The sequence below is a fragment of the Stenella coeruleoalba genome, assembly GCF_951394435.1.
Source record: "Stenella coeruleoalba genome assembly, chromosome: 8".
Taxonomy (NCBI): domain Eukaryota; kingdom Metazoa; phylum Chordata; class Mammalia; order Artiodactyla; family Delphinidae; genus Stenella; species Stenella coeruleoalba.
In genome coordinates, this window is record NC_137154.1 from 60,695,624 (window position 1) to 60,711,376 (window position 15,753).

Here is a 15,753-nt window from a genome sequence, read left to right on the forward strand (position 1 = left end):
CAGATATTTTTCCACTACACATGGTCTTTATCAGCTCCTAAATCTGGGTTCAGATTCTTCAAAGCAATCAGCAATGTTAACTCCACACAGAAACACTTGAGTCTCCAAGCTTCCAAGGATCCACCCATGACAGCTTTCAGGGTGGATATCAAGCTTCTGCCCATCAAGGGAGGGAAATGGGGAGTGTCCAGATTATAGCCACTTCCAATAACACAGTTTGGGAAATTCATTCAACTTCCAAGCTACATAAGATAACCACTGGATTAGAAACAATAATCATTTTGCCACAGGGACTGGATGGGATAATATGGGAAATCATTAAAGATAGTCACATTCCAGTGGATTAAATTAAGGTGTATTTCTCCTTTTTCCTGGTGTGCATCTGCTGTGATAATCACTAAATTGGAGATTGCAGTGACAAGATAATCTTTGCTGGAAACAATATTTGGCATTTTCATAAAAGGACTGCCAAGTTCAAGATCTAGTGTCTCACCCTTCAATTTGCCTTCATCAGCATCCACAAAGGCAAGTTCATCATTCAAGCCTTCTAAAAAATGGTGATAGCACGGGCCATGCCAACTGATCCACTTCCTGTAGTGGAGACCTCATTGTGAAGAATGGCCTTCTTGGAAGTGAAATTCATCATAAATTCACGGGTGACAGGGGTGAAGGGCCAGCAGAATGCCTGTCGCCTGCAGGGGACACTAAGCCATCCCCAGGTGAAGAAAAACTCCCGCACTGCCTGCTCTCCAGCTGACCCTTGGGGCTCCCTGGGCCCAGTTCATGTCTGCTCATGCACGAGGTGGAGGAAGAGATTGGAGGAAGCCTCTGAAGGTTTACCATCCCCCTCATCTTGTTACTGAGCAAGGTCACACCCATCACGCAGGGGCCTCCCCGGGGCTTTGCCCAGGCCTCCAGAAAGGACTTCCCCCATGTGCTCAGACTAAGGCAGTCAAGGAGCTTCTTCTCTAGCATGTGGATCCTGGAGTGACCCTTTTACAAACCCGTGTTGGCTTCCATATTTGACATGCATAATAAACCTAACCCAGGTCCCTGGAATTATTTATTTTCTATTTTTCAGTGTGGATACCAAGTCAAACCCACTTTCTGACTCCAGAGCCAACAAGCTTAAGCATCACTATAGCTAATCCCATCTCCCTTGATCTCACCCTCTTCAGGGCATCCTAATTTCTCTTTTACCCTCTAATATATCTTGTACACTAATCCTAGTCTGTTGCTTCTTGATTCCTTTATAAAAATGCAGCAACTAGAATGGAACATATAACCCTAGGAAGGGTCTAACCAGTGTGAAGGCCAGAAGCTTGTCCCCTTTCTAGGCACCAGTACCGTATTTCTGTAAATAGGTTCCAGGTAAATATTTTGACATCATCATCAGATGGCTACCTTGGGGTCACCTAAAACCACAAGATCTTTTGCTAAGGAGATGCTGCCATATGTCTCCATTCTAAATAGGTGCAATTAATTTTGGGAACTGTATTCTCCCAGACTGTCTTCCTTAGTAAGGGATTTTGTATGTGTGGTAAACCTAAGTAGCCAACAGGTATTTATAGGGTCTGTGCCAGTAGTTTGGTTTCTTATGGCTACTTATTAGATTAATACCTCTTGAACCTCAGTTTGTTTTTTTTTTTTAATTGGAAAATGGGAAAAGAATATATTCCCTGCTAATGTCGTGGGAGGTTCAAATGAGATAATGCACAAAATGTAAGGTGATGTTATTATCACAGGTAATCTAGGTTTTAATACCACACCAGAAAGGTAATTGTAACCGCTAAACCCATAATCACAGAAACTGTAGCCCACAGGTCCTTTAACTATCCCAAACATAAGATCATCTATCCAGATTTTAACAAGGAAAACATTTTTACTATTCTTTTTTCCCCCACTTAAAGATGTTCCAAGTTGGCTTTCATTGCCCTCTAGTGGTTGTTATATGGAAGCCATAACTCATTTTTACATTTTTATTTTTTAAGATGTCAGGCAGTCGTAAAACATGCTTCAAATACTTTTAGGTTACATACATTCCTGTCCGTTGTAATCCTTAAAGAGTCAACCTATAGGTACAGTTTCTAACATCTTGCCCAGCACAATATAGGTATACAGTATCATGTATTATTTTACTAGGTCTTCACTTAGGATCTACTGACTTAAAATAATTAACTTTATTTATTCATTCATTAAATATTTGTAGGATATCTATTATGTGTCAGGCAAACAAGATAGACGTTGTCCTGGCTTACAATCTGTGAGAAAATGGAGTACTAAATATGTCGGTACAAATTAGTGTGGTAAATGATGTGATAGGGAAAGTACTGGGTATATGAGTCTATTAAAAGGGGTACCTAACCTGGGGGCATCTCTGTGTGTGTTGAGAGGGTGGGGTGGGATTCATGAAAGAGGATGTTTAGAGAGTGTAACAAGTGGCCTGAGATCTAAAGGATGAATAGAAGAGACTTATTCAGGAGAAGGGGCTGGGGAGGGGAGAGTGTTTGACGGATTAAATGTAGGTAGATAATGGGAAGAAGGGAGCTTTAGAGATGAGGCCGGACAAGGTAAAAAAAAGCTGTATTAAGGAATTTTAACTTTTTTCTGGTGATTAAATTATAACCAACAGACTGAAAAAGCATGAGTGCATGCCTTCAATTTCTTTTTTTTTTAACCTGCTATTTTTTGGTTTTGTTTTGAATTTTATATTTATTTTTTACACAGCAGGTTCTTATTAGTTATCCATTTTATGCACAGCAGGGTATACATGTCAATCCCAATCGCCCGATTCATCACTCCACCATCCTCACCCCCCTGCCACTTCCCCCCTTGGTGTCCATATGTTTGTTCTCTACATCTGTGTCTCAATTTCTGTCCTGCAAACCGGTTCATCTGTACCATTTTTCTAGGTTCTACATGTATGCATAAATATACGACATTTGTTTTTCTCTTTCTGACTTACTTCACTCTGCATGACAGTCTCTAGATCCATCCATGTCTCTACAAATGACCCAATTTCATTCCTTTTTATGGCTGAGTAATATTCCATTGTATATATGTACCACATATTTTTATTTATTTATTTATTTTTGGCTGTGTTGGGTGTTCGTTCCTGTGCATGGGCTTTCTCTAGTTGCGGAGAGAAGGGGCCACTCTTCATCACGGTGCGCGGTGTACCACATCTTCTTTATCCATTCGTCTGTCAATGGGCATATAGGTTGCTTCCATGACCTGGCTATTGTACATAGTGCTGCAATGAACATTGGGGTGCATGCGTCTTTTTGAATTATGGTTTTCTCTGGGTATATGCTCAGTAGTGGGATTGCTGGATCATATGGTAATTCTATTTTTAGTTTTTTAAGGAACCTCCATACTGTTCTCCGTAGTGGCTGTATCAATTTACATTCTCATCAACAGTGCAAGAGGGTTCCCTTTTCTCCACACCCTCTCCAGCATTTGTTGTTTGTAGATTTTCTGAAGATGCCCATTCTAACAGGTGTGAGGTGATACCTCACTGTAGTTTTGATTTGTATTTCTCTAATAATTAGTGATGTTGAGCAGCTTTTCATGTGCTTCTTGACCATCTGTATGTCTTCTTTGGAGAAATGTCTATTTAGGTCTTCGGCCCATTTTTGGATTGGGTTGTTTATTTTTGTAATATTGAGCTGCATAAGCTGCTTGTATATTTTGGGGATTAATCCTTTGTCCGTTGATTCATTTGCAAATATTTTCTCCCATTCTCTGCGTTGTCTTTTCATCTTGTTTATGGTTTCCTTTGCTGTGCAAAAGCTTTGAAGTTTCATTAGGTTCCATTAGTTGATTTTTGTTTTTATTTCCATTACTCTAGGAGGTGGATCAAAAAAGATCTTGCTGTGATTTATGTCAAAGAGTGTTCTTCCTATGTTTTCCTCTAAGAGTTTTATAGTGTCTGGTTTTACATTTAGGTCTCTAATCCATTTTGAGTTTATTTTTGTGTATGATGTGAGGGAGTGTTCTAATTTCATTCTTTTACATGTAGCTGTCCAGTTTTCCCAGCACCACTTATTGAAGAGACTGTCTTTTCTCCATTGTATATTGTTGCCTCCTTTGTCATAGATTAGTTGACCATAGGTGTGTGGGTTTATCTCTGGGCTTTCTATCTTGTTCTATATTTCTGTTTTTGTACCAGTACCATATTGTCTTGATTACTATAGCTTTGTAGTATAGTCTGAAGTCAGGGAGTCTGATCCCTCCAGCTCCGCTTTTTTCCCTCAAGACTGCTTTGGCTATTCGGGGTCTTTTGTGTCTCCATACAAATTTTAACATTTTTTGTTCTAGTTCTGTAAAAAATGCCATTGGTAATTTGATAGGGATTGCATTGAATCTGTAGATTGCTTTGGGTAGTATAGTCATTTTCACAATATTGATTCTTCCAATCCAAGAACATAGTATATCTCTCCATCTGTTGTATCATCTTTAATTTCTTTCATCAGTGTCTTATGGTTTTCTGCATACAGGTCTTTTGTCTCCCTAGGTAGGTTTATTCCTAGGTATTTTATTCTTTTTGGTAATTGGGAATGTTTCCTTAATTTTTCTCTTTCGGATTTTTCATCATTAGTGTATAGGAATGCAAGAGATTTCTGTGCATTAATTTTGTATCCTGTAACTTTACCAAATTCATTGATTAGCTCTAGTAGTTTTCTGGTGGCATCTTTAGGATTCTCTCTATATAGTATCCTGTCATCGGCAAACAGTGACAGTTTTACTTCTTCTTTTCCAATTTGTATTCCTTTTATTTCTTTTTCTTCTCTGATTGCCCTGGCTAGGACTTCCAAGACTATGTTGAATAATAGTGGTGAGAGTGGACATTCTTGTCTTGTTCCTGATCTTAGAGGGAATGCTTTCAGTTTTTCACCATTAAGAATGATGTTTGCTGTGGGTTTGTCGTATATGGCCTTTATTATGTTGAGGTAGGTTCCCTCTATGCCCACTTTCTGGAGAGTTTTTATCATAAATCGGTGTTGAATTTTGTCAAAAGCTTTTTCTGCATCTATTGAGATGATCATATGGTTTTTATTCTTCAATTTGTTAATATGGTGTATCACATCGATTGATTTGCATATATTGAAGAATCCTTGCATCCCTGGGATAAATCCCACTTGATCATGGTGTATGAGTCTTTTAATATGTTGTTGGATTCTGCTTGCTAGTATTTTGTTGAGGATTTTTGCATTTATTATTCATTAGTGATATTGGTCTGTAATTTTCTTTCTTTGTGACATCTTTGTCTGGTTTTGGTATCAGGGTGATGGTGGCCTCATACAATGAGTTTGAGAGTGCTCCTTCCTTTGCAATTGTTTGGAAGAGTTTGAGAAGGATGGGTGGTAGCTCTTCTCTAAATGTTTGATAGAATTCACCTGTGAAGCCATCTGGTCCTGGACTTTTGTTTGTTGGAAGATTTTAAATCACAGTTTCAATTTCAGTGTTTGTGATTGGTCTGTTCATATATTCTATTTCTTCCTAGTTCAGTCTTGGAAGGTTATACCTTTCTAAGAATTTGTCCATTTCTTCCAGGTTGTCCATTTTATTGGCATAGAGTTGCTTGTATTAGTCTCTTAGGATGCTTTGTATTTCTGCAGTGTCTGTTGTAACTTCTCCTTTTTCATTTCTAATTTTATTGATTTCAGTCCTCTTCCTCTTTTTCTTGATGAGTCTGGCTAATGGTTTATCAATTTTGTTTATCTTCAAAAAGAACTAGTTTTTAGTTTTATTGATTTTTGCTATTGTTTTCTTTGTTTCTATTTCATTTCTTTCTGCTCTGGTCTTTATGATTTCTTTCCTTCTGCTAACTTTGGGTTTTGTTTGTTCTTCTTTCTCTAGTTCCTTTAGGTGTAACGTTAGATTGTTCATTTGAGATTTTTCTTGTTTCTTGAGGTAGGCTTGTGTAGCTATAAGGTTCCCTCTTAGAACTGCTTTTGCTGCATCCCATAGGTTTTGGATCATCATGTTTCCATTGTCATTTGTCTCTAGGTATTTTTTGATTTCCTCTTTGATTTCTTCAGTGATCTCTTGGTTGTTTAGTAACATATTGTTTAGCCTCCATGTGTTTGTGTTTTTTACGTGTTTTTCCCTGTAATTCATTTCTGATCTCATAGTGTTGTGGTCAGAAAAGATGCCTGATAAGATTTCAGTTTTCTTAAATTTACTGAGGCTTGATTTGTGGCCCAAGATGTGATCTATCCTGGAGAATGTTCCGTGCGCACTTGAGAAGAAAGTGTAATCTGTTTTTGGATGGAATGTCCTATAAATATCAATTAAATCTATCTGGTCTGTTTTGCCATTTAAAGCTTGTGTTTCCTTATTAATTTTCTGTTTCGATGATCTGTCCATTGGTGTATATGAGGTGTTAAAGTCCCCCACTATTAGTGTGTTACTGTCGATTTCTTCTTTTATAGCTGTTAGCAGTTGCCTTATGTATTGAGGTGCTCCTGTGTTGGGTGCATATATATTTATAATTGTTATATCTTCTTCTTGGATTGATCCCTTGATCATTATGTCGTGTCCTTCCTTGTCTCTTGTAACATTCCTTATTTTAAAGTCTGTTTTATCTGATATGAGTATTGCTACTCCAGCTTTCTTTTGATTTCCACTTGCATGGAATATCTTTTTCCATTCCCTCACTTTCAGACTGTATGTGTCCCTAGGTCTGAAGTGGGTCTCTTGTAGACAACATATATATGGGTCTTGTTTTTGTATCCATTCAGCAAGCCTATGTCTTTTGGTTGGAGCATTTAATCCATTCACGTTTAAGGTAATTACTGATACGTATGTTATTACCATTTTCTTAATTGTTTTGGGTTTGCTTTTGTAGGTCCTTTTCTTCTCTTGTGTTTCCCACTTAGAGAAGTTCCTTTAACATTTGTTTTAGAGCTGGTTTGATGGTGCTAAATTGTCTTAGCTTTTGCTTGTCTGTAAAGCTTTTGATTTCTCCGTCAGATCTGAATGAGATCCTTGCAGGGTAGAGTAATCTTGGTTGTCGTTTCTTCCCTTTCATCACTTTAAGTATATCATGCCACTCCCTTCTGGCTTGTAGAGTTTCTCCTGAGAAATCAGCTGTTAACCTTATGGGAGTTCCCTTGTATGTTATTTGTTGTTTTTCCCTTGCTGCTTTCAATAATTTTTCTTTGTCTTTAATTTTTGCCAATTTGATTCCTATGTGTCTCGGTGTGTTTCTCCTTGGGTTTATCCTGTATGGGTCTCTCTGTGCTTCCTGGACTTGGGTGGCTATTTCTTTTCCCATGTTAGGGAAGTTTTCGACTATAATCTCTTCACATATTTTCTTGGGTCCTTTCTCTCTTTCTCCTCCTTCTGGGACTCGTACAGTCCGAATGTTGTTGTGTTTAATGTTGTCTCAGAGGTCTCTTAGGCTGTCTTCATTTCTTTTCATTCTTTTTTCTTTATTCTGTTCCGCAGCAGTGCATTCCACCATTCTGTCTTCCAGGTCACTTATCCGTTCTTCTGCCTTAGTTATTCTGCTATTGATTCCTTCTAGTGTATTTTTCAATTCAGTTATTGTATTGTTCATCTCTGTTTGTTTGTTCTTTAATTCTTCTAGGTCTTTGTTAAACATTTCTTGCATCTTCTTGATCTTTACCTTCATTGTTTTTCCGAGGTCCTGGATCATCTTCACTCTCATTTTTCTAAATTCTTTTTCTGGAAGATTGCCTATCTCCACTTCATTTAGTTGTTTTTCTGGGGTTTTATCTTGTTTCTTCATCTGGTACATAGCCCTCTGCCTTTTCATCTTGTCTATCTTTCTGTGAATGTGGTTTTTGTTCCACAGGCTGCAGGGATGTAGTTCTTCTTGCTTATGCTGTCTGACCTCTGGTGGATGAGGCTATTTAAGAGGCTTGTGCAAGTTTCCTGATCCATGCCTTCAATTTTTATTTTAGTTTTAAGAAACATTTTATTATTTACAGGGAAATCTTTAGTTATTAGTCATAAATTGTTTGAAACCTTCAGTGCCTCTTTTTATCATCCAAAGTTTCTCAAACACATATGTTCCTAAAATGTTGGAGCTGGAAGGGACTTCAGACATCACGAATTTCCCTCCTTTCACTTCACAGAGCTTTGAGGGAGTGGGTGGTCAGGTCAGGAATTGGTCAGGTTGCATCGTGTGGCTACCCCTGGGAACTGTTTGCTTTTCCCACCATAGTCCAGTGTTCAGATTCCTTAGCCCGGGTCAGAGACCTGACGAGTCTCCTGTTATCTCCTGTCTTGTTGACTCGGATTGTTCAGAATTCCTGAGCACCCCTAGCTTTTCACTTCTGCGTCAGACTTCATGCTCTTCGTTTGTGGCCTAATGAAAAGATGGTTTATCTTTGACTTGTGGGGAGGATCTGGGCGGTCTTCTCATTTCTGAGGAGAGCACGAATCCTCCCCAGATCACTGGGTCAGGTTTAGCCTCTTCTCTTGAACTCCATTGTCTCTCTGTACTTTTCTTATGGCATAACTCTGTGTGGACCTACTCACTTCTTCTAGACTACATGCATCTTGAGGACATGACACATGGCTTAGTCATCACTACATCCTGCATAGCAAGAGAATGCAGGCCCTGAAAACCTCTATCAAGTTTGTTGTAGACAGGGATGGGTAGATAAATGAACAGAGTGGGATATCCTATTTCCTAACAGAAGATTTAAGTAAATGTTGGTAAGGGAATGAAAAATATATTACCTTAATAGCTCGTTAGCAGATTTTTTTCTCAGGGAAAAAAAGAAGTTTAGAAAATGCAATGATGAGCTACCTGAGGTGAAATGAGAGTCTCTTACAAGCAAGGAAAAATAATAGCTGTATTTTTAATGAGAAATGACCATGAATCAGAAGGTAATAAGAGATTAGAGAAGAGAGGTCAGGAAGGGGGGAAAAAGAGAAATCTGGGCAGCATGGGAGAATGCCCAAAGGACTTTAAACCAGAGATATCTGATGCCCATTTAAAAATGCTTCATGTTTGATGTGAACTCACGGCCATCTTTTTGAACTTAGTGGTACTGTCTACTACACAAAGGAGATGTTGTTTATGCTACAGCATGTCATTTATGCTTGATACAGAAAGTGTGCTTTCCTGTGAGGTTTGCAACTCTGGGACAACTACCTCATGTCCATATATGCTAAACATGGAGGCAGATTAAAGAAATGAAAGAAAAATGTAGTTTCTACTCTCCTGAATTCTATCACAAATCTGTGAGTAGAATAATAAAAATACATGAAAAAAAAGGTCATAGTTTAGTGCAGTTTCTGTTGCACACAAAACACAAGAGATATAGGCAATAAATGGTTTTGTAGTTTGGATCACAACATCATTTTCAGCATGGTCCATCAGGCACTGTTCCCTCCAGGGTAGATTTTGAACAGAGAAATAACAAGCAATTAAATTATATGGAAGATTAACTAGGCCCTTCACTGACCCCTCTTTTTCTTTCCTTCAAGCAAGAGAATCATCGATCAGTCTATGTTCAGGAAGGAGCAACATTTTTCATTTTGAGCTTTTCTCAAGCAGTCTTACCTCTTAGGGCTCCTGGCTGATTCTTAGCTCTGTAACTTAAAAAAAAAAATGGGACTCTCATAATATAAAAAAATAGAAAAAAAAGGCGACGAAGTGAAAAATTTTTCTTTCAGATCTTAATTTACTGTTTATTCTCTGAATTATATTTTAAAAGCCTAGCGTTAGGATGACAACCAGTTTTAATCCAAATACAATCCACAGTACGAAAACTCGGCACACAGGCCAGACACCACTGTATACAGTTAGTTCTATGCAAAATCTATTACTGCCATCTTGTGGATTCTCAGGGAATAACGCCAGTTGCAATGTTCTGTTTACTCTGTCTTGGAGTACTAAGTTCGTATGGCACAGTATATGAAAATAACTGGGAGAATGTATAAGAAAAGAGCAGCTAAATACCCAATTTTCCATTTAACTTTATCACTTTGAAGGCAGTAGTCAACTTCTCTGGCTTTCAGAGTGATTTGTCTTGTCTTTTGAGGCTCTCAGGACAAGAGAGTGGATGTTCCCAATGAGAGGAATCCCTGGAGGTCATTTCTCCAGGAGCGGATACTTATGTAAACCTGGGGACTGAAGAAGGGGGTATTTTCTTTTTTTATTGGCTTGCTGATGTGCAGGTGGGTCCTGACATTCCAAAAGCACAGCAAAATACAGTATAGGAAGAGCTTCCTCCAGAAAAAAAAAAAAAATGCTACTCCTGGGATACCATCCGCCGATCCACACTTCAGCCATTCTCTTGTAAGCTTTGCATCTTGGCTTTCTCGTTCTCAAAAAACACTTCAACTGGAAAACTGAGGTAATATGTTGGATCATGGATAGCATAGGCAACTTAAAAAAAATCATCTGAGCCTTTCAGGGAAAATTTTGGAATAAACCTTTAAAGGCTTTCCCTTCCGCTTAGGGAAGCCTTCTTCAAGTTCTTTCATTTGCTAATTTATTCACCACTTACAAACACCTCTGAGTGCCTAGCACTGGGTTAGGCCCTGGGAGGCAGTTATAATCCAGCCACACCTCTGTCCTCAAGGAACTCACAGTCTGTTGGGGAAAATATTCATGAAAACAATCCAAGATCAAAAGGAGAACACAGGATGTCATTGAAGAGCTGTGGAGATACAAGGGTTGGGAGGAGGTGGGAGGCCTGCTCTCCCTGTATCTGAGTCCTACCTAAGGGCCTTCTGTAGGCCCTTTCATTCAGCTTCCTCCATATTCAATAAATTTCTCCCTCCTCTGAACTCTTGAAGCTCTTAATTGGAATAACTAGTTCACCTGGTGATCATCTCAGGCACCTTGCCTGGTTAGTTTTCACTAGACCAGTCTCTATCCCACTTCTCTACTTGCAATTTGATCTTAATAATTAAAGTGTCATTTAGAAAGAATAATCAGGCTATGGCTTCAAATATAATCCTCATTCTTTCCTTTCTGATGTATATATATATATATCAGAATATATAATATTTATAATATTTATATATATAATTAAAAACATGCTCTAAGCATCTACTATATATGTTAGAAATTTTGGTTTTAGCAATTCTCAGCATTCAGTTTATTAATTTTTTAAATTTTTTTGCGGTACACGGGCCTCTCACTGTTCTGGCCTCTCCCGTTGCAGAGCACAGGCTCCGGATGCGCAGGCTCAGCGGCCATGGCTCACGGGCCTACCCGCTCCGCGGCATGTGGGATCTTCCCGGACCGGGGCACGAACCCGTGTCCCCTGCATCAGCAGGCGGACTCTCAACCACTGCGCCACCAGGGAAGCCCAGCATTCAGTTTTTAGACATAATTTCAGAGGATGAATACTCTGAAGGGGTTCCCTTTTCCCAAATGGGAATTTTCATGGGGATAATGTGAGATAGGATTTTCTGCAGGTAAACAGTTTTTATCATGTGGAACTGTTGTCGCATCTGTCTGGTTTTATTCCTTTCTCCAGCCCAAGAGTCTCTTCTTTTCCCCTGTATACTTATCCAAGTTCCTTACGCTCCTTAATATGGTCTTATTTAAGGATCTGTCTTCATCTTCCTTGCTCTGATCTCCCTGGAGGGCGAAGATCCTGCTATTTAACTCTTTATTCCTAAAGCTGGGCATGTCATGATCTTTATATGGGTCTCAGAGGGGTCCTATCCCTGTGCTGCATGTGCCTCTCCTTTCCCTTCCAGCACCCTGCATGAGTTAGGTGGGTCCCCTGACCTACACACTAGCTTGGGGGTTAGTGATTTGACCTATGATTTCTTCTGCTTCAAGTAGTGTAGTTGCTCTGAACCTGGGCAGAAGTTAGGAGGAAGAGCAAGGGCCAAAGCCTCCCTTGGGAATTTGGGGTGGTAGAAAGAGAGAAGTAGCTTATACCCGGGCAGAATGCGGCTGATGGGGTGCTCACTGACTCTTTTCATTTGTCAGTCATTGAGGATGGTCATTGTATGTGGTGAAGTGAATTGTGGTGGTCGTGGGAGTGGTGCTCATGATGATTGGAAATAAGACAAGGTGATACCTGATATCAAGGAACTTATTATTATTATTATTATTTGCGGTACGCGGGCCTCTCACTGTTGTGGCCTCTCCCGTTGCGGAGCACAGGCTCCGGACGTGCAGGCTCAGCGACCATGGCTCACGGGCCCAGCCGCTCCGCGGCATGTGGGATCTTCCCGGACCGGGGCACGAACCCGCGTCGCCTGCATCGGCAGGTGGACTCTCAACCACTGCGCCACCAGGGAAGCCCCAGAACTTATTATTATTGAAATAAAATAACAAAATAGCAGGATGAGAAGACTAAAATAATGTGATCTTTTCTATCACATTGGTCATGCATTAAAACCATGTTCATGTCCTATTTCTCCACTAGGTTATAACCCCGTGAGGGTGGGATCAATGTCTTATTCGTCTCTCTCTTCCCTAGAGCACCTAGCATACTACTTGATAGTCATGCTGTCATTATTGAGCACCTACGATGTGCCAGGCCCTGTTCTTGCTCTGGGAACGTAGCAATAAATAAAATGGATCAATAGGAGATATTTAATAAATCAAAGAATTAAAAAATAAGAATTGCAGTCATGTACGTGAAGTATTTTCCACCTCTTCCCCTCCCTCCATCTTTCTCTAAATAAATAAATAAATAATTGATAAATAAAACACTAGTTTTCCCCCTCTAGTAGATCATTTCCACCAACATATAGACATTGTTCTATTGATAAAACCAAACTCTACCCTCTAGTGGCCATCCTATCTCATTCCCCTTTTTAGCAAAACTCAAAGGAGATATCTGTACTCATTGTCATTAATTTCTCTCCTTTCATTATCTTAGAAATCCACTTTATACAGATCTCACCCCATTACACTACAGGAACTGCTTTTTCATTTGATCAGTAAGTTCCATGTTATTAAATTCAGCAGTTAATTTTCAGTTCCCATCTTACAGGACTTAGCAACATTTAAAGCAGTTGATGCCACTCTCTGGAAATACTTTCTCTTTTTAGCTCCCGGGGTCCTACTTGCTTTCCTCCTACCTTACTGGTTGCTTCTCTTAGTTCCCTTTGTTGGTTCTTCCTCTTCTCCCTGAGGAGGACCTTAACACACTCCAGGGCTCAGTGTGTCTGCCTTTGTTGCCTGCTTCACCTGTAGGATCATCCCTGTCTCAACTAATAGTGTCTCTGCTTATCTGATTTTCAGGTAGAAAACCTTGGAGTCATCCTTCACCTCTTCCTTTCTCTTTTACCCCACATCCAATCTTTTAGGAAATCTGTTAACTGCCCCTTCTAAACATATCCAGAACCATCCCTCGCTCCCTCCATTTCCACCACAGCTGTCCCATCCTTCATATTCTCTAATGCAGATTATCCAAGTAGATTCCTAGCTTGCCTCCTGCTTCCAGCTTTGTCCCTTGATAGTGTCTTGTCAACACTGTGGCCAGAGTGATGCTCTTACAATGTAAGTGAAATCATGTCCTATCACTCTGCTTATAATCCTCCCTTGGCTCTTCCTTCTCTCAGAGGAAAGCAAAGCTCTTACAGAGGCCTACGAGGCTGTGCTGTCTGTGACCCACCCATCACTTCTCTGTCCTCACCTCCCACTTCCCTCCTCTCCCTCAAATACACAAGGCACGCACCTGACTTAGAGCTCTTCCCTCTGGAACTATCTCAGAGCTCTGCATGGCCCACTTTCCTTTCCTTTACTCTTTGCTAAAATGTCACCTTCTCAGTGAGATCTACACTGACCACCTTATTTAAATGTTCAACTCGTCTCCTAGCACCTCAAATTTACATTGCATTACTCTATTGGTTTTTCGTCACCTCCTAATAAATTATATAATTTCATTATCCATTACTTAAAAATATATATATTGTTTGTTTTTCCCACTAGAATGTAAGCACCATGAAGCAGCAGTTCTTTCTTTCTTTCTTTCTTTTTTTTTGGCACTTATATTCCTAGTGCCTTGAGTGTAATGGCTGCTGTAAAAATTTGTTGCATGAATGAATAAATGAATGGTAGGCACTGTGCCAATGGCTTATATATACTATTTTATTTAATGCTCACAATAAGGCTGATAGGTGTCACCATCCCCAATTAACAGATAAGGAAATTAGTGTCCTAAGAGATTAACCTTATCAAACTCACACAGCTGGGAAGTAGTGGATTTGAGATTTGAATTCAAGCCTGCCTGATTTTCAAGGTCATCCTTTCTCAACTCCATCTTGTGCAAATGGCTGTACGTCAGTAAATACGTGCCTGTTCTCATTTTTATGTGTTTACTTTGGTCTTAATTGTGCCCTGTTCTCCCATCTACAGCTTGCCACTTCCAAGCCGTGGTTACCTGTTTAGGAACCATGCATAGCTGCTCACACCCCAAAACAATGAGAAGGAAAGGCTTTTCCTGTTTTTCCATGCCCAGCCCCCTTCCAAACACCCACTGGAAGAGCTCAAACCCAGCCTCTGTGCCTTTGCCTATACTGTTCCTTCCAACTGAAATGCCTGCTTCCTTAATTCATGGTAACAAACGTTCTTGAGCAGCCTGGGGTTTGGGGCACTGGGGCCATAGTTCCTGCCCGGAAGAAGTTCTTGGGATTTGTTTGGAAGAAATCGACATGAGAATAAATAATTTACCTACTCTGTGCTAGGGACTTCATTAGCGGAAGAACCACAGTACAGTGGGGCACCAACACCTTTAGGACCTATGCCTGTTTATGGTAGAGGAAGGAGAGAGAGGGAAAGCTCTGAAAGGAGGAGCTCGCCCAGGAAATCCTGTCCTTGAATCCCTTCCCATCTGCCTAACTGCAGGCCCCTCTGCCATAGTCCTCCATGAGCGTCCTCTTTGTAGAGCTGATTCTGCACTTCTTTTAGAGTGGATCACACGAATCGTTACATAACCACTTTCTAAAGCTGTGAAGTAGGGACGCATGTGTATGTGTGTGTGCATGCATGTGTGTACTCATGCTCGTGTATGTTCTGTACAACCCTAGGCCCATAGAAGGCCATGCATAAGTGCATCTTTTTTTTTTTTTCATAAGTGCATCTTAGTTGGCAGAAAAGTAAATAGAATTCTCTCCCTTGTGCCTTTAGAGCTTTTCAACATAGAAAATTATGATGAGATGATATTAAGTAGAGCAAGTCGGGGTCGGAAGAATGTGGCCTGGGCATTGCAGTGGAAACCCTCAGCTTAACTACAGCTAGGTTTGCTTGTAATTGGGAATAGATGGTTTTCTCTTCAAATGACTATTTCCTCTTTGTCTTCAAAATACAACCCACTATTAATTTTCCTGGAAATCTTTCCTGGATTCTCCCAAGAGACTAATTCAGCAGGCCTCTTGTGATCAGTCCTGGAGAAATGACTTTGAATTTAGTGTGAGAAGGGAGAAGGGGTAAGACAGATTTATTGTGCACTTCCTAGGTGGGAAGTACTTCACCCGTTCTGATTTCTATTATCCTACAGGGTAAAATTCTGAGACTCAGACAATTAAAATAACTTGATCAAGGCCACAGTAAAAGGTGACACTAGGGCTGGACCCTAGGTCTGCCTGACTTCTAAGTTAGTTATTTTTTTTCACCTTCCACACCAGCCTTACAAATTCTATCAACTCTAATCGTGCTATTTCCCTGTGTGATACTGTGATTTATTATAAGAAATATACATTTGGTCTTTGTTCCTGTTTCTGGCACAGAGCTCCTAAAACCCTTGGAATTTCCCAAAGTGAGGGCAGAGAGACAAAGGTGTCTTTTGT

At 40.0% G+C, this 15,753-nt stretch overlaps 1 protein-coding gene and 1 pseudogene across 22 annotated transcripts in view; both read right to left on the reverse strand.

Annotated features, from left to right (window-relative positions):
* DLG2 (discs large MAGUK scaffold protein 2) overlaps window positions 1-15,753 on the reverse strand; it is a 2,041,348-nt gene that overhangs the window by 337,728 nt on the left and 1,687,867 nt on the right. The gene's annotated exons all lie outside the window — the stretch shown is intronic.
* LOC307190082 (L-lactate dehydrogenase A-like 6B) lies at window positions 77-995 on the reverse strand (annotated as a pseudogene). Its single transcript has one exon. The product of its transcript is annotated as an L-lactate dehydrogenase A-like 6B (transcript).